Source organism: Tamandua tetradactyla, chromosome 12 (genome assembly GCF_023851605.1).
Source record: "Tamandua tetradactyla isolate mTamTet1 chromosome 12, mTamTet1.pri, whole genome shotgun sequence".
Taxonomy (NCBI): Eukaryota; Metazoa; Chordata; class Mammalia; order Pilosa; family Myrmecophagidae; genus Tamandua; species Tamandua tetradactyla.
In genome coordinates, this window is record NC_135338.1 from 80,685,063 (window position 1) to 80,711,144 (window position 26,082).

Sequence of the window (26,082 nt, forward strand, 5' to 3'; positions counted from 1 at the left end):
GAAGGAGTCACTGAGTCACAGAGTTGAGTAGTATTGACAGTGCCAAGGGGGGTGAAAGTCACTGAGTCACAGTGTTGACTGGCATTGACAGTGCCAAGGGGAGTGAAGAGTGGCAGAGCCCACCAAAGGGTCCATGCCAAGATTGACCGGACATAGCCACAGGGTCTTTGGCCTCAACCACCTACCCCAGTCTGGAGATCAGAGGAGCAGGACTCCTCCACTCATGCTCCTGAAGATATGGTAGCTACCACTTGCTCTCAAATGCTCCCTTAGAGAAGGGAGAGGAGAAAGGATAGCTGTAAAAGCCACCAAGTCATTCAAAAGAGACTGAGATTCCCACAAGGCTTTGCTCACTCAGGATCAGTATGAGAAGACCTGGTGGGGGCTAAGTTCAACCTGTGATTGAGGCACAAGCTGGGGCTGGTGAGGAGAAGGTGGTCCAGGAACAAGGGTAGGAGGAAGCTGCATTGCTCTGGGTGCTAGGAGAAAAGTGGAGTCCATGTACAGCCCATCTGGAGCTTATTTCCTCAACATTAGGCTCTTTCTTCTCAAAGTTCAGATTTCTTCCACCCAAAGTTGGCCCCAGGAACCGAGTCTGTCTTCACTCTTTTACATTTTGCATCCCTGTTGGGGCTAAGCCACTTGAGAGCAAGGTCCATCCTGGTCCCAGGCATGGCGGCTTCAGGATCCTCCTCAGACCCAGAAGGTAGCTGAGACCTCCAGTCAGGGTGCAAGGTGCACATGCTGCCTCTGGACCTGCAGGTAAGCTCCTCCCAAAGAACCAGGGCTAGCTGTGGGGCTCCCTCTACTCCTGTTGGCTGCTGAGTGCATGTCTGCTCACTGTGCACTGTAGCTGGGCCTGACACAGTGGGCATGGCCAGTGGAGGGAGCCCTTTCTGAGATGGGTGGTGCTCGGGACCCACCTAGATAACCAAAACAAGACTGTCTTCCTCCAGAATGGTCTGGAGGCTGCTTAGGTGTATTACATTGACTTGATTTTCAAATGTTGAACTATCCTTGCATATCTGCAATAAACCCCACTTGGTTTTGGTGTATAATTCTGTTTATACATTGTTGGATTGGATGTGCAAATATTTTGTTGAGTATTTCTGTGCTTAAGTTCATGAGAGATATTGTTCTGTAGTGTTTTTCAAATCTTTTTGGGGGTGGGGAGTGGGAACTGGTTTTGTCTGGTTTTTGGTATCAGGGTAATACAGGCATCATAGAGTGAGCTAGGAAGTATTCCTCTCCTTTTCCACTTTCTGGAAGAGATTATGTAAAATGGTGTTAGTTCTTTGAATGTTTGATGGAATTCCCCAGTGAAACCATCTGGGCCTGGAACTTTCTTTTTCAGAGCCTTTTCATTATCCTATTTCATTAATGGTCATAAGACTATTCAGATTATCTCTTTATTTTAACTAAGTTTAGTAGTTGTTGTTTTTTGAGGAATTGGTTCAATTCTTCTAAGCTCTTGAATATAGGAGAATATACTTGGTTGTTCATAATATTTCCATGTTATCCATTTATTTTATTTGATTATTTTTATTTATTTTACTAACACAGCCATACGTTTACCAAAAAATCATGCAGAATGTACAGCGTTTCCATTCCTTATCATCCTTTTGATGGCTGCTGGGTCTGTAGTGATATCTATCTCCTGGGTCATCCCTGATATTGGTGATTCGTCTCTTCTCTCTTTTCTTATCTTTGCCAATCTTGCTAGATACTTATGCATTTTATTGCTTGTTTCAAACAACCAGATTTTTGTTTCATTTATTTTCTCTAGTTTTTTCCTGCTTCAACATTCACTGATTTCTTTTTTAGTATAACAAATTTATTGGCATATAATTTACACATCATAAATGCACCCATTCAGAATGTACAATCCATTATAAATTCACCCATTCAGAATGCACATACTTATTCAGTATAGCCCCTGAGTTGTGCAGCCATCACAACTTTAAAATGCTTTTGTCACCCCCAAAAAGAAATCCCATACCCATTAGCCATTTTATGAAGCCAGTATTACCCTGATAACCAGACAAGCCAGTCTCTTCCCATCCCCAAAATAGTAAGCCAATTCCAAAAGAGTTATACTATATTATTCCAACTATCTAACATTCTTGAAATGACAAAATCATGGATATGGAGATAAGACATGGTCAGCCTTTCGGGGATAAGTGGGAAGGAAGATTGGGGTGCAGCTATAAAAGGGTAACACAGTAGATCCTTCACGTGATGGAATGCTCTGTATATTGACTTCATCAATGTCAATATCCCAGTTGTGACAATCATACAACTGGGGGAAACTGGTTAAAGGGTACACTGGGTCTCATTGTATTATTTCCTACAACTGTATGTGACTCTACAGTGATTTCAAAATAAAAAGTTTAATTTTTAAGAAAACAATGTCAAAAAAATATTTTCTGAATACTCTTTAGAGTCAGAAGCCCAAGCAGTCATTCATCGTTGTAGTGAGAATAACTTCTATAACACCAAACAACAACTGTTCTAAAGAATTTTATTCATTCAGAAATGTTCTTTGAGTTCTACTGTGGGCCAGGCACTGTTCTAGACACCAGGGAATTCTCTGAATGAGACAAACAAGGTTACTTCTTTTGTGAAGCTGGAGAGAAATAAAGGTTTGATAACAGGTGGGAGGACAACAATGGGGCACCCTGAAACTTGGAGAAGTTGCTGCTGGAAAGGTCCAGATTACTGGGGCCACATATATTATCCAGGGTTCTACAGGGAAGCAGAACCAACAAGAGATAGATGATAGATAGATAGATAGATAGATAGATAGATAGATATAGATAGATAGATAGATAGATAGATAGATAGATAGATAGATAGATAGATAGATAGATAGATAGATAGATTTAGATAGATAGATGATAGGTAGATAGATAGGCAGATAGATAGACAGATAGAGATAATGTAAATAAAATGACATTTATCATAGGAATTGGTTCATGCAACTGTGGGTATGGGCAAGTTCAAATTTCATAGAGCAGGCCACAAGCTGGGAACCCCAATGAAGGTTTTCAGTGAATTCCCAGGAACAGCTGGCTGGCTGAAGTACAAATGGAAATTCTTCCCTCTGTCTGCTAAAATCCTCAGTTCACCCATTAAGCCCTTCAACTCATAGGATGAGACTTCCCTCGTTGCTGAAGGCAAACTACTCAGTTGATTGTAGATTTAATCAGTCATAAGTGCAATCAACTGACTGATGATTTAAATCCATGAAATATTCTCACAGTAACAATCAGGCCAGTGATTGCTTAACCAAACAACTGAACACCATCATCTGGTCAAGTGGACACATGACCTTAGCCATCACATCACATCATGTGAAAACTCAAGAGAAAAGAGAAGGGTTCCCGGAGACTGAAACCACCAGGATGTGGCAAAAAAGAAATGGAAGGACAGTCAAGTATAAGCCTTGCCTATTAAACTTTGATGCCTCAGACTTAGGTGGTCACAGGTTCCCAGGAGTCCATTGCCTGGCACTGGGCTGGTGGGGCTGCCCAGGCTTCTGTCTGGTGAGAATGTTGGAATCATCCTTTGCAGTGATGTCTTGCTTCTGACAGGCCTAACCCTGCTTTCTGCTCCAACCCAGACATCAAGAGTCTCATTTTCAGGACATGCATAACATCCCTGAAACTGAAGTGACAAACACAATCCTAAGTCCTAGTGGTTGGGATGATTCACTGTGTTTCATTACATTTCAAAGACATGGTGTATGTAGAAGAGAAATTAACTCAGAGGATATTATCACATCTATGAATTAATTCCGTGTTTTCTTCCTTCCTCCTTCCTTCCCCACAGTCCCTTCTGCAGAGCCCAAGCCTGTGTTCTGCTCATTTGGAAACTTCACTTGCTGGGCTTCTCTGATGTTCTTTGCTGTTGTTTACTTGAGATACTCTACAATATGCTCCATTCCTGATTACTGTGCAATCAACTGCATTTTCTGTGTGGCTTTACCAATGGAATGGTGACTTGCTAAGTTAGCTCTTACCTTTTCCAGCAGCAACGTACCTGTTATAATCAGCATTTTGTAAGACATGCCCTACATGTATTGAAAGGGTCTCCACCTACCCATATCTGGGCAACTTTTTAAATTATAAAGACAAAGAAAAACATCCTGCAAACATCTAGGTAGGAAAGAAAACTAAAACAGGCTCCACATAAAGAAATAAAAATAAGTTGGGCCTCTGACAGCTAGATGATAGAAGATGGTGGTGCCACATCTAAAAAAAACATTTAAGAAATTCTCACAATCCAGGAATTAGATTGTTAACCAATTTGTATTTCACAGGAGCAAATCAACCAAATTTCATTCTTAGTTATACAAGTTCTTGCTCAGAAAATACACCTCCCAAAATTCTTGAAGAAATAGCCCCAACTCAATAAGATACAAAGCTACTTAAAGGTTCAAAAATTGAGAAAGGCATGGTGTCAAAAGAGGACAGTGAGCATGTAAACCAGTTTAGAAGAAGAGATCCATCTAAATTAGTGTTGCAAATCTGACTGCATACCTAAATGTCTTCATTTCCTTAAGCTGCCATAACAAAGCACCACTAACTGGGTGGCTTAAAACAACAGATATTTATGGTTTCACAGTTCCGAGGCCAGAAGTCCAAAATCAAGGTGTTGACCTCGCTCCCTCTGAAAGCTGTAGGGGAGAATCCTTCCTGGCCTCTTCCAACTTCTGGTAGTGCTGACAGCCCTTGGAGTTCCTTGGCTGGTGGCTGCAACCTTCTAATCTCTGTCCCCATCTTCACATGGCCTTCTTCCCTCTGTGTGAGTCACTCTCATTCTCTCTTTCCTATGAGGACCCCAGTCGTACGGGATTAGGGTCCACCTTACTCCAGTTTGGCCTCATCTTAACTAGTCCCATCTTCAAAGACCCTATTTACAAATGAGTCCAACATCCACAGGTCCAGGGGTTAGGACTCGGACACGTGGGGACACACTTCAGTCTCTAACACTGAACGTCAATGCCAAGAATTCTCAGGCTGAAAGTACAGAACATCTTCGTAATAGTTTCACGCCAATGATCTGGATATAATCCCAGTTTATTATGTTAAGGACCAAAAAATGAGTGGCTAAGAGGTCAGGTGAGGAGGAATTTTTTTCCAAATTAAACATTTTTTAATATAGGCAATAAACTAAGGAGAACTTCACTTGATAGATAAGATACTTCCAAAGCACAGGAGAAGAAAACAACAAACAAACTCCAGAGAGCAAAACCAGGAAGAAAAGGAAAGAGCAGGAAAGCATAAAACTCAGAAAGCCAGAAACAATCTGATAAAAATGAGACCAACCCCTCAATTACAATGACAAATGTGAGTAGGTCAAATATTTCAGGACATAATCTGCTGGCTTAACCAAGAAACAATATACAAACACATGCTGCATTTAAAGAGACAAACTTAAAAAATGGGTGAGTGCAGGGAGTGTCTACACCCATAACCAAAGCCCCGCCTTCAAGCACCATATGGCATATACTAGTTTAATATCAGTAAGTATCTGTTAATGAAAGTAAGGGGGTGGGAAAAGAATGTGCTAGATAAGGAAAATAGCAAGTGTTGGAGAGGATGCAGAGAAATTGGCACCCTCGTAGATTGCTGGTGGGAATGGAAAATGTTGCAGCCATTGATGCTTATGGAGTACAGAATGTTTAATAAGGTTGATTGTAAAGGTTCAGAAACGGAAAGCACAATACTGTGTGATGGTCGTGCAACATTATAAGTGTAAAGAACAAAGTCGAGCGTACAGCTGAAAAGGGTCATGTATGTCACCAGAAGGAAAGCTAGAAGACAAAAATTGGGACTGTATAACCTAGCAAAACCTAGAGTGGACCATGACAGTGGTTAATTTACAAATATAAGAAGGCTTTTGCGTGAACTAGAACAAATGTATGACACCATTACAAGGTGTTAATAACGGGGTAGTGTGTTAGTTTGAAGCTATTGTGTACTCCAGAAAAGGCCATGTTCTTTTTTTAATGCAATTTTATTGAGATACATTCACAAAGCATAGAAACCATCCGTAGTATACAATCACTGGTTCACAGTATCATCACATGATTGTACATACAGCTCTTTGATCAAATTTAGAACCTTTTCATTACTCCAGAAAAGAAATGAAAACAAACAAGAAAACCGTAATCCTTCCATATTCCTTCTCTCCCCATATTACTGTCCCGTAGCGTTGGTATTGTGCATTTACTACTGCTGATGAAAGAGTATTAAAATATTACTATTAATCACAGTCTATAGTTTGCAATAGGTACATTTTTCCTGTATACCTTTCTACTCTTAACTCCTTATAATAGCGTCGAACACCTGCTCTAGTTTGTGAAAGGACTTTTTTATATTTGTACAATTAATCACAGACCTTGTCCACCACAAGATTCACTATGTGAAGCATTCCCACGTTTTAACCTCCAACTTTTCTTTTGGTGACATACATGACTCTGAACTATCAACCACATTCACACATCACTCAGCACCGCTAATTGTTCCCACAGTAACATGTTACAGTCATCTCTGTCCATTTCCATTTAAGATCACCCTAGTTAAACATTTGGCACATAATAAGCAACCGCTCCCCATTCTTTAGTCCCATTCCATAATTCGTATTCTATATTTTGTGTCTGTGAGTTTACATATTATAATTAGTTCATATCAGTGAGATCATAAAATATTTTTCCTTCTGTGTCTAACTTATTTCACTTAATGTCTTCAAGGTTGATCCATGTTGTCACATGCTTCAGGACTTCATTCCTTATTGCTGCTGAACAATATTCTTTCATATGTATATACCACATTTTTTAATCTATTTATTGGCTGATGGACACTTCGGTGGTTTCCATCTTTTGGCAATTGTGAATAATGCCACTACGAACATTGGTGTGCAAATATCTGATTGCGTCCCTGCTTTCAGATGTTCTGGGTTGTATTAGTTAGGGTTCTCTGGAGAAACCAGAACCAACAGGAGATATCTGTAAATATGACATTTATAAAGGTGTTTCATGTAACCGTGGGAATCAAAGAGTCCAAAATTCATAAAGATAGGCTGTGGAGCTGGCAGTTCCAATGAAGGGTCTGGATGAACTCCACAGGACAGGCTCGCTGGCTGACGAAACAATGAAGAAGAGTCTCTCCTCTTCCTTAAATATCTTCAACTGGAAGATAAACAATTGGATTAGCTTATTTGTGGGAGACATGCCTTAGTTGATTGTAGATATAGTCAGACACAGCTGCAATCAACTCACTGATGATTTAATACACCAACCTTCTGGTTTATCAACCAGCCAGGAAATATCCTTGCAGCAATGGTTAGATCAGCGCTTGCCTGATCAGACAACTGGGCATCGTCACTTGGCCAAGTTGACACCAGAACTTAACCATCATATGGGTACCCAAGTGGCAGGACTGCCAACTCATTAGGTAACTCTACACTTAGTTTCTTGAAGAACTGCCAAAACATCCTCTGTAGTGGTTGCACCATTTTATGCTCCCACCATTGGTGAATAAGTGTTCAAATTCCTCCACATCCTCTCCAACACTTGTTCTTGCTTGTTTGTGTAATAGCGGCCATCCTAGTACGTGTGAAATGGTTTCTCATTATGGTTTTGATTTGCATTTCCCTAATAGCTAGTGGAGCTGGGCATCTTTTCATGTGCCTCTTAGCCATCTGTATTTAGGCCATGTTCTTTCAATCCATTCCTGTGGGTGCAGATCTGGTGTGGGTGGGACCTTTAGGTTAGGTTGTTTGAACTGAGATGTGACCCTGCCCACTCAAGGTGGGTCTAGATCCTTTTACTGGAGTCCTTTGTGAGAGGATAAAAGACAGAAAAAGCCAAGAGAGTTCAGAGAGAAAAGCCCCAGAGAAGCTAAGAAAGGACTCATAGAAGAAGCCACAGGAATCAGAAGCTGAAAGCAATGAAATCTGGGAGCAAAGGACCAGCAGATGCCAGCCTTGTGCCTTCTGTGTGATGAGGTCCCAGATGCCAGAAGCCTTTCTTCAGAGTTCAGATATCATCCTGTTGATGCCTTAATTTGGACATTTTCATGGCCTAAAAATTGTAAATTGTAAGCTAATAAATCCCCATTGTTACAAACCAGACCATTCCTGGTATATTGCATTTTGGCAGCTTTGGCAAACTGAAAAAGGTGGTATATGGGAAAAAATACAATGAATAGAAACTAAGGTCTGTGGTTAACAGCAACATTGTAATATTCTTTCATTAATTATAACAAAGGCACTATACCACAGCTAAATGTTAATTATAGAGGGATATAAGGGAGGGGTATGGTTTTTTTTTTTTTTGAAAGAAATGGGAACGTTCTCATATATATTGTGGTGGTGAATGAATAACTAAGTGATTACACCAGGAGTCATTGATTGTACACTTAGGATGGATGGTATGGTCTGTGAATAAAACTGTTTAAAAAAATAAAAAATTAAAAACAAATTTTAAACAGTGCAGTCACTGTGAGAAGCAGCATGGCAGTTTCCTCAAACAGTTAAACATAGAAATACCATGTGACCCAGCAATCCCACTCCTAGACATATACCACAAGAATTGAAAGCAGGACTCAAATAGATATTCATACACGAATGGTCATAGCAGCATTATTCACAATAGTCAAAAGGTGGAAGCAACTCAAATGTTCATCAACAGATGAGTGGATAAACAAACTGTGGTATGTATGAACAATGGAATATAATTCAACTGTAAAAAGGAATGAAGTCCTGATACACGAGACAGCTTGGATGAACCTTGACAATATTATGCTAAGTGAAATAAGTCAGACACAAAAGGACAAATAATGTAGATTGCATATACATGAATCATCTGGAACAAGCAAAATCATGGAGACAAAGTAGGTTAGAGATTATCAGGGGAGGGAGAGAAGGGATGTGGGAGTTGTTGCTTGGTGAGTATGGAATGTTAGTAAATTTTGGAATTTTTAAAATAAAAAGTATGAGCAATAATGTATGAATTTATTAGGTAAATGCAAAGAGACAAGTGAAAAAAACATAGAAAATAGAATTCAAATAAAATGTGTGAAAACAGGATCAAAGGACCCTTTTAAAATTGCTGGAAGATATAAATCATGAACATCACTTCCATGATCCTGTTATATGTCAAATATTATTGCATGAAATTGTTTTTTTAAAAGTTTTAAAAATACAAGAAATGGGCAAAGATGCGATTACAGAGGGCTGCTGTACCGTATCTCCCCTAATCTTCTATACAGACTGTGTGTTAAAAATAAACTGGAGTTTAAAAAATGAACAAGGAGGAACAAGTGCTAAAGAAAATGTGGAGAAAGAGATGTACCTTTTCACTGTCGGTAGGGAAGCTGAGAGGTGCAGGCCCTTGGAGGGCAGTGTGATGGTTCCACAGGAGACCAGGAGTGGGCTTGCCATATGATCCTGCAACCCCATTGCTCAGTATATCCCTGGAGAAACTCAGTGAGGGGACAAAAATAGAAGGTAGGATGGTTTCACAGGAGGCTAGAGGTAGGGATGACATATAATCCTGAAACCCCATTTCTCAGTATATACCTGGAGGAACTGAGTGTGGGGACAAGATTAGACATTTGCATGCTGGTTAAACACCAGCGTCTTTTCATGTGCCTCTTAGCCATCTGTATTTAGGCCATGTTCTTTCAATCCATTCCTGTGGGTGCAGATCTGGTGTGGGTCTGTGGATCTGGCAACAGTGTTCTTGATTCACAATGGATGGAGGGGGCCTAAGGGTATGATAACTAAGAGAAGGAAGAGGGAACTGTGGTGTATACTTACAACAGACAGCAGAGCGGCAAGAAGGAATGAAGTTGTGAGGCATGCAAGCAGGTGAATGAAACTTAAGGACTGTATGTCGGATGAAATGGCAGAAATAAAAAGACAAATAGCATCATGCCTCACTCATATGGACTAACTATAATATAAAAACTCAGTAAACTGAAGTCAAGAGCATGGGTTATCAGGCTGGGGCCTGAGTTGGTTTGAGAAGATTACGTTCCCTAGAAAAGCCATGTTTTAATCCTCATCCATCTCCTGGAGGCAGACATTTCTTTTAATCCCTATTCACTACCATAGTAGTTGGAAACTTAATTAGGTTATCTTCAAAGAGATGTGACACACCCAATTGTAGGTAATAACCTTTCAACAGAGGGAGATGTGGCTCCATCCATTCCAGCTGGATCTTGGTTAGTTTACTGGAATCCTTTGAAAGAGGAAGCATTTTGGAGAAAATTTCAGAATGACAAGAGCCCATGCAGCCAGAGAACTTTGGAGATGAAGGAAAACACCCCAGGGGAGCTTCAGAAACAAGAAGCCTAGAGAGAAAGCTAGCAGATGTTGCCATCTTCACCATGTGCCTTTCCAGTTGAGAGAGAAACCCTGAACTTCATCGGCCTTTCTTGAGGGAAGGTGACTTCTTGTTGGTGCCTTAATTTGGACATTTTATAGACTTGCTTTAATCAGATCATTTTCACAGTCCTAGAACTATAAACTTGCAACTTAATAAATTCCTCTTTTTAAAAGCCATTCCATTTCCAGTATATTGCATTCTGACAGCTAGCAAACTAGAACAGGGCCTATTGTAAAGGGTCCTACATTGTAAGCTCTTACAATAGTCACACATATTCAGGAGTTGAAACTGTTATTTCTAAATTCTGAGACACTGAGCTGTTTGTATATAACATGGTCATTCCCAGAAACTTCAGGTATTTATTGACATCTGAAAATTAGAGTTAGAGCTCTGAAGCTATGGAAGTCAGCAATACTCCATACTGGAACTGTTTAAAAAGTTGAAAAAGGAATCGGACTTCAACTAAAGACATGAATTAAGTTGATCTGGATAGGACTGCAGTAGATCAGAATACAGGGTAAAGGATGATCTAGTTTGCAAGCTGCCAGAATGTGATATACCAGAAATGGAATGGTTTTTAAAAAGGATAATTTATTAAGTTGCAAGTTTATAATTCTAAGCCCATGAAAACATCCAGTAAAAATACCTATAGCAAGGTTATAGAAATGTCCAATCTAAGGCATCCAGCGAAAGATACCTTGGTTCAAGAAGGCCGATGATGTTCAGGGTTTCTCTCTCAACTGGAAAGGCACATGGCAAACATGGTGACTTTTGCTAGCTTTCTCTTCAGGGCTCTTGTTTCACAAAGCTCCCCCGGAGGTATATTTCTTCTTCATCTCCAAACTTCTCTGGCTGCGTGGGCTCTTGCCAATTCTGAAATTTTCTCCAAAATGCTTCCTCTTTTAAAGGATTCCAGTAAACTAATCAAGCCCCACCTGGAATGGTTGGAGTCACATCTTCCTCAACTGAAAGGTTAATGCCCACAGTTGGGTATGTCACATCATGAGATAATCTAATCAAGTTTCCAACCTACAGTATTGAATAGGAATTAAGAGAAACAGTTGCTCCCACAAGACAGCCAGTATTAAAGCATGGCTTTTCTAGGGTATATAATCCTTTTAAACTGGCACAGATGATGTTGTCCATATTTTAAAACTTCAACTTCTATGTGAGACCAAAGGGAGAGATGTTTATTTGGTGCAAAATTTATATGTTGAGTAGTGCATTACCAAATTTATCTTGTATGATCAGTTTAGTTGAACAACATAAGTACACAGAATCTTGAATAGGGCATGAGATCTTGTTGGTTTGTCCAGGTTAGTGTGATGTCCTGATATATCCCAGAGTAATCTGGGCACTGAATAAAGAGGTGTTTGCAAAGTCCCCTTAGGGAACTGGGGAGAAAGAAGGAAACATTCACCTTCCCCATTTGGAGAATTCCTGATATTCTCGCAAGCAGTAGGGACAACCAAATCAATAGGCTGAGCCCTCAATCCTGAGGTACACCCCAATGAAACTTATTCCTGCGAAGGATAGGCTAAGACTACTTATAATTATGCCTAAGAGTCACCCCCAAAAAACCTCTTTTGTTGCCCAGATGCGACCTCTCTCTCTAAGCCAACTCAGCAGATGAACTCACTGCCCTCCCTTCTCCTACATGGAACATGACTCCCAGGGATGCAAATCTCCCTGGCAACATGGGACAGAACTCCCAGGATGAGCCGGGACCTGGAATCATGGGATTAAGAAAGCTTAAAAGGGGGAAGAGAGAAAATAAAGTTTCAGTAGCTGAGAGATTTCAAACAGAGTCGAGAGGTTGTCTTGGAGGTTATTTTGATGCATTATATAGATATCCCTTTTTAGTTTATGGTGTATTGGAGTGGCTGAAGGGAAGTACCTAAAACTGTTAAGCTGTGTCAAGTAGCCTTGATTCTTGAAGACAATTGTATAATGATGTAGCTTTTACAGTGTGACTGAGTGATTGTGAAAACCTTGTGCTAGATGCTCCTTTCATCCAGGGTATGGACAGATAAGTAAAGAAATACGGATAATAAATAAATAATAGGAGGGTAAGGGGTCAAATAAATTAGGTAGATTGAAATACTAGTTGTCAATGAGAGGAAGGGTTAAATGGTATGGTATGTATCAGTTTTATCTTTGTTCTTTTTATTTCTTTTTCTGGAGTGATGCAAATGTTCTAAAAATGATCATGTTGATGAATAAACAGCTATGTCATGATATTGTGAGCCATTAATTGCACACCATGTATGGACTGTGTGTGTGTGAAGATTTGTCAATAAAAAAAAATTTTAAATAATAATAAACTGGATATGGGAACTTCTGCTTTGACAGAGACTGCTGGTAATAGCAACACCCTACCCACCCTCTGCTCCCAGCACCACAAATATCTGCTTGCTTAGAGCCATCAGGCAGCATGTGAACTTTGCTTTTTCAACTGGTCTGAATGGAGGAGTCTCTTGGGGATACCAGGTGTTGGCTGGCAAGTGGGCGGGTGTGGTTTTTTGCAAGCTGCCGTAAAGCAATATACCACAACTGGAATGGCTTTTAAATGGGGAATTTAATACATTGCAAGTTTACAGTTCTAAGTTCGTCAAAATGTCCAAATTAAGACATCAAAGGAAAGATACCTTAACCCAAAAGAAAAGGCCAATGACATTCTGGGTTCTATCTCAGCTAGGATGTCTGCTAGCTTTCTCTTCTCACTTCATAAGGCTTTGCGGGGAGCGTTTTCCTTCTGTTCCAGAGGTCTCTGGCTGTGAGCTCTGTTGGTTCTGAGGCTTTTTCCAAAGTAGTTCCTCTCAAAGGGCTCCAATAAGCAACTCCATCTTGAATGGGTGGAGACACAGGTCCATGGAAACTATCTGTGCCAGTTTGAAAAGATTCATGTACCCCAGAAAAGCCATGTTTTAATCCTAAATAATCTTGTGGGAGCACAAAGATTTCTTCTAATCCTTATTCAGCACTGTAGGTTGGAAACTTGATTAGGTATCTCCATGGAGATGTGAATCTATTGTGGGTATTAAACTTGGTTAGATGGAGACGTGTCTCCACCCATTCTATGTGGGTCTTGATTAGTTTACTGGAATCCTATGAAAGTAGAAACATTTTGGAGACAGTCTTTTTGGAGAATGAAGAGAGAGCTGCAGAACCATGAAGGAATGATGAGAGAACCACAAAGTCCACCAGCCAGCGACCTTTGGAGATAAAATAGGGGAACACCCCCAGGGAACTTCAGGAAGCAAGGGCCCTGGAGAGGAAGCTACCAGAACATCACCATGTTCACCATGTGCCGTCCCAGTTGAGAGAGAAATGCTGAATGTCATCAGCCTTCTGGCACCAAACTATCTTTCCCTGAATGCCTTAGCTTGAACATTTTTATAGACTTGCTTTAATTGGGACATTTTCTCAGCCTTAGAACTATAAACTAGCAGATTATTAAATTCCCCTTTTTGAAAGTCATTCCATTTCTGGTATATTGAATTCTGGCAGCTAGCAAACTAGAACACCATCTAATCAAAAGTTACCACCCACAACTGAGTGAGTCACACACCTCCATGGAAACAATCAAAAAGATTGTTACCTCATTCAGCAACATTGAATGAGGAATAAAGGACATGGCTTTTCTGAGGTACATAATAACTTCAAACCGGCACTGCGGGACAGAGGGGACACCATGGTATATACTTCCTCTCAGGCCCCTTGGGCGGGTGTGAGCTCCCACAATTGAAGAGAATAATATTTTCTTCGGTAATCTGGTAAATCTCTTGGCCTTAGAGTAATAGCCAGAGGCGACCTAATCATAGAGAAGAATGTTTTGGGAACCAAATGTAGCTTGTCCAGGTGATAAAGGGTGGCTGAGAGCTGAGCCTGTACCTGTCGGTCCCTCTCTTGCTACAGGAGATGGATCATACTCTATGGAGAAGAACTGTTGCCCTTGGCATTGGGAGGGGGAAAGGAAGCAGAAAGGCAGGCTAATTCCCAGCAGTCAGGCCCGTGGGGATGGTGCCTCAGTAATTTGGCTGTAAAAAGGAAGTGTACATTTGTTTGCGGTCATAGGCTAATGAACTGTAAGCTATATCTAGGTCAAATGTCAAATAAAAACAGAGCTCTTTCCTTTCCAGGGTCCTTTGATATTTGTGAAACTTGATTACATATTGGGCCATAGAGAAAAACCTCAATAATTCCCTCCAAAAAGCAGAATATGTATTGAAGTTGTAAAATTGCAAGGCAAAAAAATCTACAGATTAGTAACTGAAGTTTACATTTTAGAACCCACTACATGTAAATCACTCCTCAAATCTGGCAATATAAGAGCTCAAAGTTTAAAAATAAAAACACCCCTTTAAATAAAACGTTGTGTCACAGAGGAAATCGAAACTGCAATTATTGAAACAGGGAGGATGAGACAACTGCCTGGCAAAACTTACAGGACAGAGCCAGAGCCTGTTTTCATCTCTCAGTGAGCAGGAATGACTACAAATGAGACAGCGGGTGGTTAACATAAAAAGTTAGAAAACAGACAAAACAAAATAACCTGAGGAATGTATTTTAAACACACACACACACAGAGAAGGATAAGGGCAGACGTTAATGAATTAGAAAAAACTACCCGATCTTGACCAATAAAACTTGTTGTATAAGGAGCCTCATAAAACTCCAGGGTTCGGTGGGGCGGACTGGGATTCCCCTTCCAGATGTTGTCACCCACCTGGGCCTCTGAGACCCTCATCTCCTCTTCCATGGGCTGGGGGGGGGGGGGGGGGCGGGGGGGGTCAGGGGGAGCTGGGAATGTCCGAGGTTGAGGGGAAATCAGGACACCTTAGTCCAGGCCTCCTGGAAGAGGCCACCCGTGCTGTGAAGAAGCCGCTGGAAACGATTCGGCCCCGTTCTAGGTCTTCCCTCCCTCCACCTAATGTAACTGCTCAGTAGTTTTTGGATGACCTGGCCAGGTCTTTCGTTCTTTGTGGGTCAAAGCCACCTCTGCCTCCACGTTCCCTCCCACTCTGGGCCCACAGTAACCTGACACAGATCCCGGCAGCCAAGGTAAATGGGCCCAGGCAGAAAAAGGAAAAATCAGGGAAGACTCCCTCCTGGGTGCAAAGGGTGTCTTTCAAACAGCTCTCCCTGCCCAGTGCTGCTCAAATTGCAGACTTGTGAGCAAAATAAATTCTGTCATTGTTGAAGCCATTAAGTTTTGGGGTGGTCTGTTACACAGCTGTGGTGACCGAGAAAGTACATTAAGGAAGAAATTAAAGAAGAGTACATGTGCAGTTGGAAGCTCAGAAGGCAGTAAGTACCTTAAGACCTTGATGTCTCGATGAAACACTGCCAAGGCACACACATTGTCGGGGAAACAATAGGGTTACTGGTGGCATTTTCCAGACCAAAAGTGTCTCTGACCTGTGAAAGTATATGCATGCATGTCTTAGTCATACAAATTAAATCACATTTAGTGACATACTTCCTGGAGTGTGTGTTTGTGTATATGTATGCACATATGAATTAAGAGAGAGAGAGAGAAGGAAAAGGAAGGGAAGGGAAGAACTTTTTTTTTTTTGCCAAAAAAACAAAAAAAACCCACCAAACTATGTAGAAACTAACACTTAGCAAACATTTAATACCTACCAGATCCTTAAGGCCCTTTTTTATCACATCAGCATTTGCTGTTTAAGGGAATTGACAGGTTAACTACCTTGCCAGGATAAGTCAGCACACGTATCTGCCAGGATGCTTTGGATGACAACACTCTGTTCCCTCTCCATCTCCTGTGCTCTTTTTGATAGCACCTTCCTTCTCGCCCCCCACCCAGATGCCACCCCTCAGCTGCCCACTTCCATGTCCTCCTTCCTCCCAATCTCCCCTGACCACCGAGGTAGAACCATGGTTGTTTCTGGAACCATCTAGCTCTGCCACAACCGTTTTTCCGTTACTCAATCTTGAACTCAGTTTTGAAGTAGGGTACCGCACTAATGCAAGGGATTAATCATAGAGGGGTCTATGAGAGCTCTGTGTTTTATGCATGATTTTTCTGTAAACCTACAACATCCCTAAAAAGAAAAAAATTGAAGCAGGGATCAGTCATAGACATTTCCACTCAATGAAAGGAGCACAGGCTTTGCAGCCATGTGTGGGTAAACTGGGGTCCCTGCTCAAACTCTTATCTGCAAGGACACATTCGACAAATCACCAAACCACTGCAATCTCTGCCTCCTCACCTGTGAGTCAGTGCACTTCAGATTTATGCATTTTACTGCATGCATGTTGCATTTTAATTTTTAAAAATTTTTATTTAAATATATATATATATATATATATATACACCTGAGGTTGCTATCAGGAAAGAGACAACGTATATAGTCATTGGCAAAAAAACGGCACCTAGTAGGTGCTCAAGAATCAAACAGTTGCTGCCATCACCATCACCATCATCACCTTCATCACCGTCATCATCACCATCACTATGACAATCATCATCATTGCCATCACCATGGTCACCATCATCACCAGCCCCCTCCTCCGGTACCTTGAGCACAATAAGTCTGCAGCAACTGGTATTCTTTGTGAATTAGCTGCCCTGTGGCTGTAGCCACTTAAAAGTTAACAGAGGCTTTCTGTGACCAATAACTCTTCCTACACTAATGCCCTTTGCTTGTTCCTCCATTCTGCACCTCTCTTTTTATTAAAGGTCTTTCTTTGCTTCCTGGTCTCTGGCCAGCTTCCAGGTTTTACAATGAGTTCCCGGTAAAGCGGTGCCACGTGCATTACCTGAGGTGCCTGCTGGGCAGCCAAGCCAGCCAAGGCTCAGTGATCCTGGGGCGGGGTGGGGGGGGGGGTGGGGAGTCTGGGGGGGGGTGCGGGGGGGGGGGGCAACAGGGAAGCCCGGAGCCGGGCGGGGTGTCTCCAGATTGGTTCCTGCCTGCGCCGCGCCTGCCCTCCTTGGTAGGTCACCATGACCCAGCAGCCGCCCTAACTCTGACTCGCGCTTCCCTCGGGCGCTGCGCTGCGTTCCAGGACAGCCAAGTAGCCGCGAGGTCAGCGCAGGCAATGCTCTGGCCGCACCGCGGCTCCATCAGCCATAAAAGGGGCAACTGGGCACATACATACATACACACACACACACACACACACGCACACACGCACACACGTCTGACCTGCCTTCCAGGAGCCAGCACCAGCAGCACTTGGAGCCAGCACTTGGAGGCAGGCAAGCCCAGGAGTGATTATGAAAGGGAGCTGCAAGTGCAGACTTCTCTGAGAGTTCAGGATCATGGGGTCTAGACACTGGGACAGTCCTTAGAGAAGTAGGAATTAAATCATGTCTTAAAAGATTGGCATCATTTGCACATGCAAATGGGGAGCAAAGCCCTATGGATGAAACATTCCAGCAAAGGTCCAGAACTAGGGGCTTCTTAGATGGAGGTCAGTTTGGTTACAGATTTAAGGTAAGAGAATGGTTGGTAGCAAATAAGGCTAACGGATAGTGTGACAAGATTAATCCTCATCAGCCATTAAGACCTTAGCTCAAATTAGCATCTCTCTCAGCCAGCCCGGGAATACAAGACAGAGAAAAATAAAGGTGGGAGTGCAGATCCCAGGAGACTGAAAGGGCAAGCAGGCTGAGGCCATCCCAGGGCTAAATAGAGCTTCAGCTGGCCATGGTGTATTTTTCAGGGAAAGCTGCATCATGCTGCAGCAACAAACATCCCCAAATCTTAAGGTCTGAGCACAATAGAGGTCTAATTCTCCCTCAGGCAGTCCACTGCAGATCTGGTCAGCTCTTTCAAGGAGCGATTGTCCATATGGCCCACAGTTATCCAAACTATATCCATCCTGGGCTCCATCCCCATCTGAGACCTTCTACACTGTCACCCTGATAGGGAAGTGAGAGAGCCTGGAAAAACATGCTGGCAAGAAAATGCCCTGGCACATGACACCGCCTAACTAAGGGAGAGAAACATTACTCTCCCGGGTGCCAGGAAGGAAAGGAAAACCAGATGAGGGGTAGGAACCAGAAATCTCTATTACCTGAAGGCCTCCAGAACCAGCTGAGCCTGTGCCCTGCTTTGGCAGGAGGCTGGCTCATTGGCCCAAGGTCATGCCCACGTCAGCTGTCAGTACATTAACTCACAGATTTCTGATTGGCTTGTCATAATAACGCGTTTCTGGGGGTGATATGGAGAAGAGATTTTATGTGAAGTCACTAAGATTAGATGAATCCACCTTCAAACAAGGAGCCCCTGTTAGAGGCAAGCAGGGCATTTAGGATCAGAAGGGACTGCAGAGGTTCCATCTGTCTGCCTGACCTCACCTTCCCCCTTGGTAAATGGAGGGGGCACAGGACCCAGTTCCTGGTAAGATCTCTGCCTCGCCAGCCACAGGGAGCCACTGAGAGCTGGACACATGACCCAAGGCGGGCCAAACCGGAGTGACCACAGAACCTCTGTCTTGACCTCTCTGCTCTGGAAATTCTAGTTTCTGTAAATTTGGAATTTTGTCACCACGTGGGGAGAGCTGGCCTGGGGATGAAGCCAACCTGGGGGGAAACAGAATAGAATAATGGAGAGAGATAGAAAGACAGAGAGAAAGAAGGGATGCAACGGAAGTTTCTGGATCCAGCTGTGTAACTACACATGTCAATAAATTTCCTTTTCCCTTCAACCTCATTGTCTGTGTGTCCAGGGCCTGGCTCCTCTAACTTGTCCTGCCCTCATCTATTCTCTGCTCCAGGGCCAGCAGCCTACCTCCCCACCAGGCCCACACAGACTTCTGGTTCGAAGGCCTCACCGTAGAGCCCGAGGTTTGGGAGGCAGCACTACCAAATAACATAAAGGATGCTCCTGCAACATTAAGTCACTAAAAATGCATTTCATTGCTTATCTGAAATTCAGGCATACTGTATGTTTATTTGCTAAACCTGGCAACACTGCTGGGAGGAAGCCTAGTCAGGGAGAGGGGCCAAGATGAATGGGGCTTCCAGGGTGGTTCTGTTCCCAGGGTGTACCCTTGACTGACCCCCACCCTACAAATACAATGACTCTGAAGCAGGCTTGGGGCCAGCAGCACACGGTACCCACTGAAGGAGCACTAGGTGGCTTCAGCACCACCCAGAGCAAATCCCAACCTGAAACAAAATAGGAAAGCTGTCCTGCTGGCTTTCCAGTTTCCAGCCACCTGCAAGACCCCTCTGGACACCAGCTCTCCAGCCACCTGGTCTTAGCTGCCAGGAAGCCAGGTAGCCACGGTCACCGTCACACCCCATGACCCTCCTCTATACCAGGCAGCCACTCTGGCAGGGACAGTGTGAAGCCCCACAGCAGCTTTAGGCGATTAAATTCTGGAGCCCAACTCTTTCCATGGAAAGATTCTATGTGTGCACCGACTTGCCCACACCCCGTATAGGTGTCTGGGGAAAATGTGTCCACCACAGATGGCCGCAGGCAGAGTGCTGGTGGCTCACACATCCGGCTGGCAGGGTGGGGGTGATCCCAGTAGGACAGTGGCGAGCAGCCCTCCCATGTGGCCTCTGGGTCCAGGACCCTGCCAAGATGAGGGCACAGAGCGCGCGCAGGCGGTCGTCCTCCTCCTTCCATCCCTTCTGCACCACACTGCGCACAAATGCCAGCAGGCGGCAAGATGTAATGGGGCCACCCTCAAGTCCCCGTGGGAAGGAAAGGGAGAGAAGAGCCACGGCCCCTCCCACTTCACCGTGGCCAGGACTGCACAGTTCACCTGCTGATCCCAGGTGTGACTGATCATGTGTTACCATCAGCACCCACCTTCCAAGGGAGCAGAAGCCTGCGCCCCATGCCTGAGTCCCAGCAGGGTGCGACAGGCTGCCCCACGACGGACTTGTGTCCTCAGAGGTGTGGCCTTGAGTTCCTCCTGCCTGGAGCCCCTGACACACTTGGCTTCCTCACAAACCCCAGAGGCTCCCCCCAGCCAGGGGTTGGGCTCCCCCTCAGGCTCCATTCACAAGCGCCTGGACAATGTCCTTCCTTCAAGGCCACTCACACGGTGCCCAGCTGAGCTAGATGAAGCAGGGATGGGAATACAGGGACTGCTGGGTTCCACAGACCTAATCCCTGCCATGTCAAGGTTTGTCAAACTCTGGAGTGACCTGTTGATGGTATGGAAATAAGCTGGGTGGGGTGCAATGAGTAGAAAACACGTGCATGTCTCACACATGGAGTAAGCATTGTTTCATGGAAATTTTATCAGATGTATCTATCTTTCCACACATGTATACACATCGGTGTGTATATGTATATACACATATACATCAATGCATGTGAGCATGTTCACATTTATATCTACATATCCATGTGATCTACATATATGAATATGTATTATAGAGTTGTCATGTAAAATAAAAATGTATCACTTACCATAATGGGTTGCAGCCCAAGAACTTTAAGAAATACTCCCTCATTCTGTGTGCCTAAAGAGAAAAGAGTAGCTGAGAAGCCCAAGGCCCCTGGCTTCTCAGGAAGCAGGCGGACAGCTATTTCTAGGATAGGCTCAGGGTGGAGCTGTGTCCCTAGCCCGAGCCCTGGAGGGTGTGTTGACGTTGCCTGCAGCTGTCCAGGAAAGAAGCCAGGACTTGGGAGGCAGGAAAGCTTGTCTTGCTGACCTTGACCAGTCCCTGCTGTCTCTCTCCGTCCCTCTCCGTCTCTTACCTATAAGGATGACCACTGTCTTCTGGGGTAGTTTGATTAAATATATCATATGCGAAGGCTCCAAACCCACAGTTGTCACTAAGAAGACCAGTAAATGACACTCCCTTTCTCTTTCTCGTAGCTTACAGATTTGCCCCCAAGTTCCCTTGCACTGACTGAGACCCCTTGGAACCATCTCCGATTCACAGCAAGGACAAAACAGTGACGAAAACTTAAAAGAAACAAAAACACACACACCGAACCCACTCCGCCCCTTAGCGTGTGTTAAGATACACTCAGGAAGGAAGTGGGCTGGGTGATTCAAAGAGGCAGGACTGTGATGTCTCAAAGAAAGGAAAATTTTCCAATAAGGCGTCCCCGACTGTGGTTTTGAGCAAGATTTTGGCCAAGGCCCCAGCCGACCACCCCACCCCCACCCCCATTCCCGCCAGATCCGCACAGTAATTCCTGCCCGTCTAGACATGACCGTGGCGGTGGCCATGCTGGGCAGGCAGGCACTCTAGCCGGGCTCACTGGTCGGCGGCCTTTGGGTTGGAGTCGGGCAGGCCACGTACATGGCTGCTGCGGGCCAGCCCAGGGGGTGCTGAGGCCCGGAACGGAGAAGGCGTGGGCGGCTGCCCATTGGCAGGGTTGATGGGAAGAAGCTGGTCTCGACCAAGCCCGTTTCTCTGTTTGTTCCCAGCGACTGACTCACTAACAAGCCAGTTTTTTTTTTAAATTCTGGTCCCAGCCAACTTAAGGCCCTGGCAGGTCCAGCTATGTAAATGGAACTAGGAGCAGCTCTGAAAATATTACTCCCTGACTTAAAAGTCTCTTCCACGCCACTGCAACCCCATGATGGCTTACCCATCAGACCCAGCCCTAAGCCTGCACTACCCCTAACAACAACCTCTCCAGGTCCCACCATGGGCCAAACACCAGCCTTCAAGGCTGGAGGGTTGCTTTCCAAACCCCCTTGCCAGCCCCATGTCCAAGGTCACTCCAGAGGCAAGTACCTTGAGTCTTCCCTCCCTTTGGGCTATCTCTGCCCCTTCTCTGGATCCTCCACCCAAATTGTCTCCAGCACAAGGCTACCTCCTGTTTGAGCCTTTCCCTGCCTCTTTAGCTGGAAAATCTATCTCCTTTGCTGAAGCTGATCATGCACTTCTCCAGCTCTCTGCTCAGCTGTGTGGACTTGAGTGAGTCATTGATCCCTCGCTGGACCTCAAGTCTTGATCTGAGAAATGGAGTTATTAAGAGTTGCCCACTGAAATGGTGAAAAGTCCTGTAATTCCAGTAGGTGGTACCCACTCCATCAGTGGTGGTTGCCTTAATGACTGTACTGATTGTGATGGTCTGGTTCATGGATCAACTTGGCAAGTGAGGGTGCCCAGTTGTCTGGTCAAGAAAACACTAGCCTAACCGTTACTGCATTTCGTGGCTGGTTGATAAACCAGAAGGTTGGTTTATTAAATCGTCAGTCAGCTGATTGTATCTGTGACTGATTACATCTAAGATCAACTAAGGGGAGTGTCTTTTGCAATAAGAGACTCCAATCAGTTGAAGACTTAAGGGAGGGGTGATTTCAGCAGTCAGAAGGGAGAACTTTTGTCTTTATTTCAGCCAGCCAGTCTCTCCTGGGGAATTCATCAAAGACCTTCATCAGAGTTGCCAGCTTGTGGCCTACCCTACAGAATTTGGACTCATGCATCTCCAGAGTTCTGTGAGACACTTATAAAATCTCATGTTTACATGGCAGTGCAATGGTGGTTCACTGGCAGAATTCTCACCTGCCATGCCGGAGACTGAGATTAGTTCCCCGGTGCCTGCCCATGTTAAAAACAAACAAACAAACAAAAAACTCATATTTACAGATATCTCTTGTTGGTTCAGTTTCCCTAGAGAACCCTGACTAACACAGAGATGATGATAGGCCTTTTCTCCTCAGCTAGGCGGTTGTCTCTGGGGTAGGGCTTGTCAGTTCTCCCTCCAAATTCCCAGAAGGTATTTTTAGTGCCGACAGAATCTTTCCTCTATGTGGCAGGTGCTCAAGAAAGAAATGCAAGGGGCTCTGTCTGCTGGAGGCCTGAGCCCAGGAGAACTCAGTGCTGGCAGCTAAGAGCCAGAACAGCGCAGCCACTCCTGCAGGCTGTGGTCTCGGCTGCCCAGAGCAGGCTGGAGATGGGTTTCCACTGCAAGACAGTGGCCAAACCTCCCAGGGAGAGTGGGAAAGAGGGCGGGGCAGCAGTCAGCTGGCCCTCCTTTAGCCTCACAGTGGCAGAGCCCCTCCTATAAGGCTGCGTCCAAGCCAAGGGCTCCAAACAGCCCTGCAGAAGCTGAGATCTTGGTACTTGAGTATCTCTGAGATGACATTTCCTGGGGGGCTGCAAGGGTTTAGAGTCTGAGCCCCCAGACTGGATTGGGATTTCAGCTGGGCAGCCTTCTGCAAAATGAAGCCAAACTCCACTAACTCACAGAGAGGCTGGAGCCAGGGTAGGCGACTGTCCTGTTAAAGCCCTCACTGCCTGGCCACCTCTGCCTGTGCAGGGTGGGGTAGGCAGGAAAGAGCCAAGAGACAAAGCTGGATGCATCTCCCTTCCTCTTCCAGCAGCCGCGAGAGAAGGAGAGGAGAGAGGCCAGTCTCCCACAATCCCTGCACTGTGCCCATGTCGGCAGGTCCCAGCTGTCCTGGCTCTCATGGAGGCACTGAGTCACTAAGAAGCCTGTCCACTGGTGGGGAGGGGGAGGTGAGGCCAATGCCCTGGGGGCTGATGCCCCATAGGCAGCCCTGGAGTGTCCTGAGAGACTGAGTTTCAGAGTGGGAAGGGCTAGCCATTCCAGTCTTCTACTGATGCTGAGAACTTGTTGCTGAGGTCACTTGGAATTTCCAGACAGAGGATCATGTTCCTCCATCAAAACAGACACACTGTTCTTGAGAACTTCAGAACAGAGGCTTGTGATATGCCTCTGACTTTTCCCAAACTGAACAGCTAGTGCCCAAACCCCCTTCCCCCCTTGTTTTTTTTTTCATTTTTTAACTCATTTATTCTTTTTTTTTAAATATTTTTATTGACAAATCTTCACATACATACAATCCAGACATGGTGTGCAATCAACAGCTCACAATATCCTCACACAGTTGTGTGTTCATCACCATGACCCCTTTTTCTTAATGCAATTTTAATGAGATATAATCACATACTATATAATCATCCAAAGTATACAATCAGTGATTCACAGTAGCATCATATTGCTGTGCATTCATCACCAAAATCAATTTTTGAACATTTTCATTCTCCAAGAAAAATTAAAATAATGAATATTAAAAAGACCACCCCAAATATCCCATACCCTCTATCCCCCTTATTATTTATTTATTTTTGTCTTTATTTTCTTAATCATCTGTCCATGCATTGGATAAAGGGAACATCAGTCACAAAGTTTTCACAATCACCTAGTCACACTGTAAAAGCTAGTTATACAATCGTCTATAAGAATCTAAGCTATTGGATTACAGTTCAACAGTTCAGGCATTTCTCTCCAGCTACTCCAATACACCAAAAACTGAATAACCTCCAGAATGACCTCTTGACTCTATCTGAAATCTCTCAGCCACTGAAACTTTATTTTGTTTCATTTTTCTTTCCCTTTTTGGTCAAGAAGTCTTTCACAACCCCATGATGGCAGGGCCAGGCTCACTCCCAGGAGTCATATTCCACACTGCCAGGGTGATTAACACCCCTGAGAGTCATGTCCTACGTAGAGCAGAAAGCAGTGAGCTCACCTGCCGAGCTGCCAAGGCCATTTTAAAGAAAGGTTCCTACAGGATCCAAAAGCACAGGGAATTCTGTGCCTTGAACAAACCAGCCTTGGAGGGATTTGGATGGGTTTTGCCAGGAGGCACGTCTGAGAAAAGGGGGCACCTTTGAAAATAAGAGAAATGAAGGGTAGCTGCAGTAACAGTCAAGCCAGGGGGTTGTGTTTTCTAGGACAATGTTAGATGCAAGCCAGAAAGACTCTGCTCTGGGTGTGGGCAGCTGCCCAAGACCAAGGCTGGGCCCAACTTATACTCCCGATGGGGTCTGGGCCAGCCTCCTGGCTCTCTATACTCCTTGTTCACCATGGCCTCCCTTCTCAGACCTCTCTTTTCCTCCCCCATCCCAAGAAAACTGAAGCAACAGCAGAAAATTTCCTAAACCTCTGCTTAGCTGCCCTGTGCCCAGACCCTTGGCCTTCCCTCCTTTCCTAAGAATGACAGTCTCACTCCAAGGTCAACTCTTGGTGTCCTCACCCCTCCTTGTGTGGCCCTGCCCTCATTGGATTATCCTGAGGATTTATTAGGATCAGGCATTTTAGGACACAACGCAGAGCCAGGTAGATGCTATGATTAGACTAACAACAAAGTCATTTTACCAAATACCAAAAGTCTGGGCTATTTTGGAAATAAGAGCCCTTATTCCCAGGGTGAGGGGTTGAACATAATTTGATAGGCCAACCCCCAACGGGTACACCAGATTCCACACCCGCTTCACTCCACTTGCCGATTCTCTCTCCCGCCTTCTGCATCATGAATTGGCTCATTCCTACCATATCACTCCCACTATGCCAGCTTGTCGCTGCTACCACTTTAATAAAGATTTCTTTCTTCTTTTTTTGCATGGGCAGGCACCGAGAATTGAACCTCTCTGGCATGGAAGGCGAGAATTCTGCCACTGAGCCACCATTGCACTGCCCACTACTCCCACTTTAAAATAACCTTCCATGACTTCCAGTTCCACCCTAGCTGGAGTAATAGGACCAGACCTACCCTCTCACCTGAAGCAACCAATACAACCAGACAAGAATATTTGCACACTCATGTTCATAGTGGCATTATTCACAATTGCCAAAACATGGAAGCAACCCATGTGTCCATCTGTCCATCAGCGAATGGATGGATAAACAAAACTGGTCTATACCTACAATGGAATATTATTCAGCCATACAAAGGAATGAAGCTCTGATATA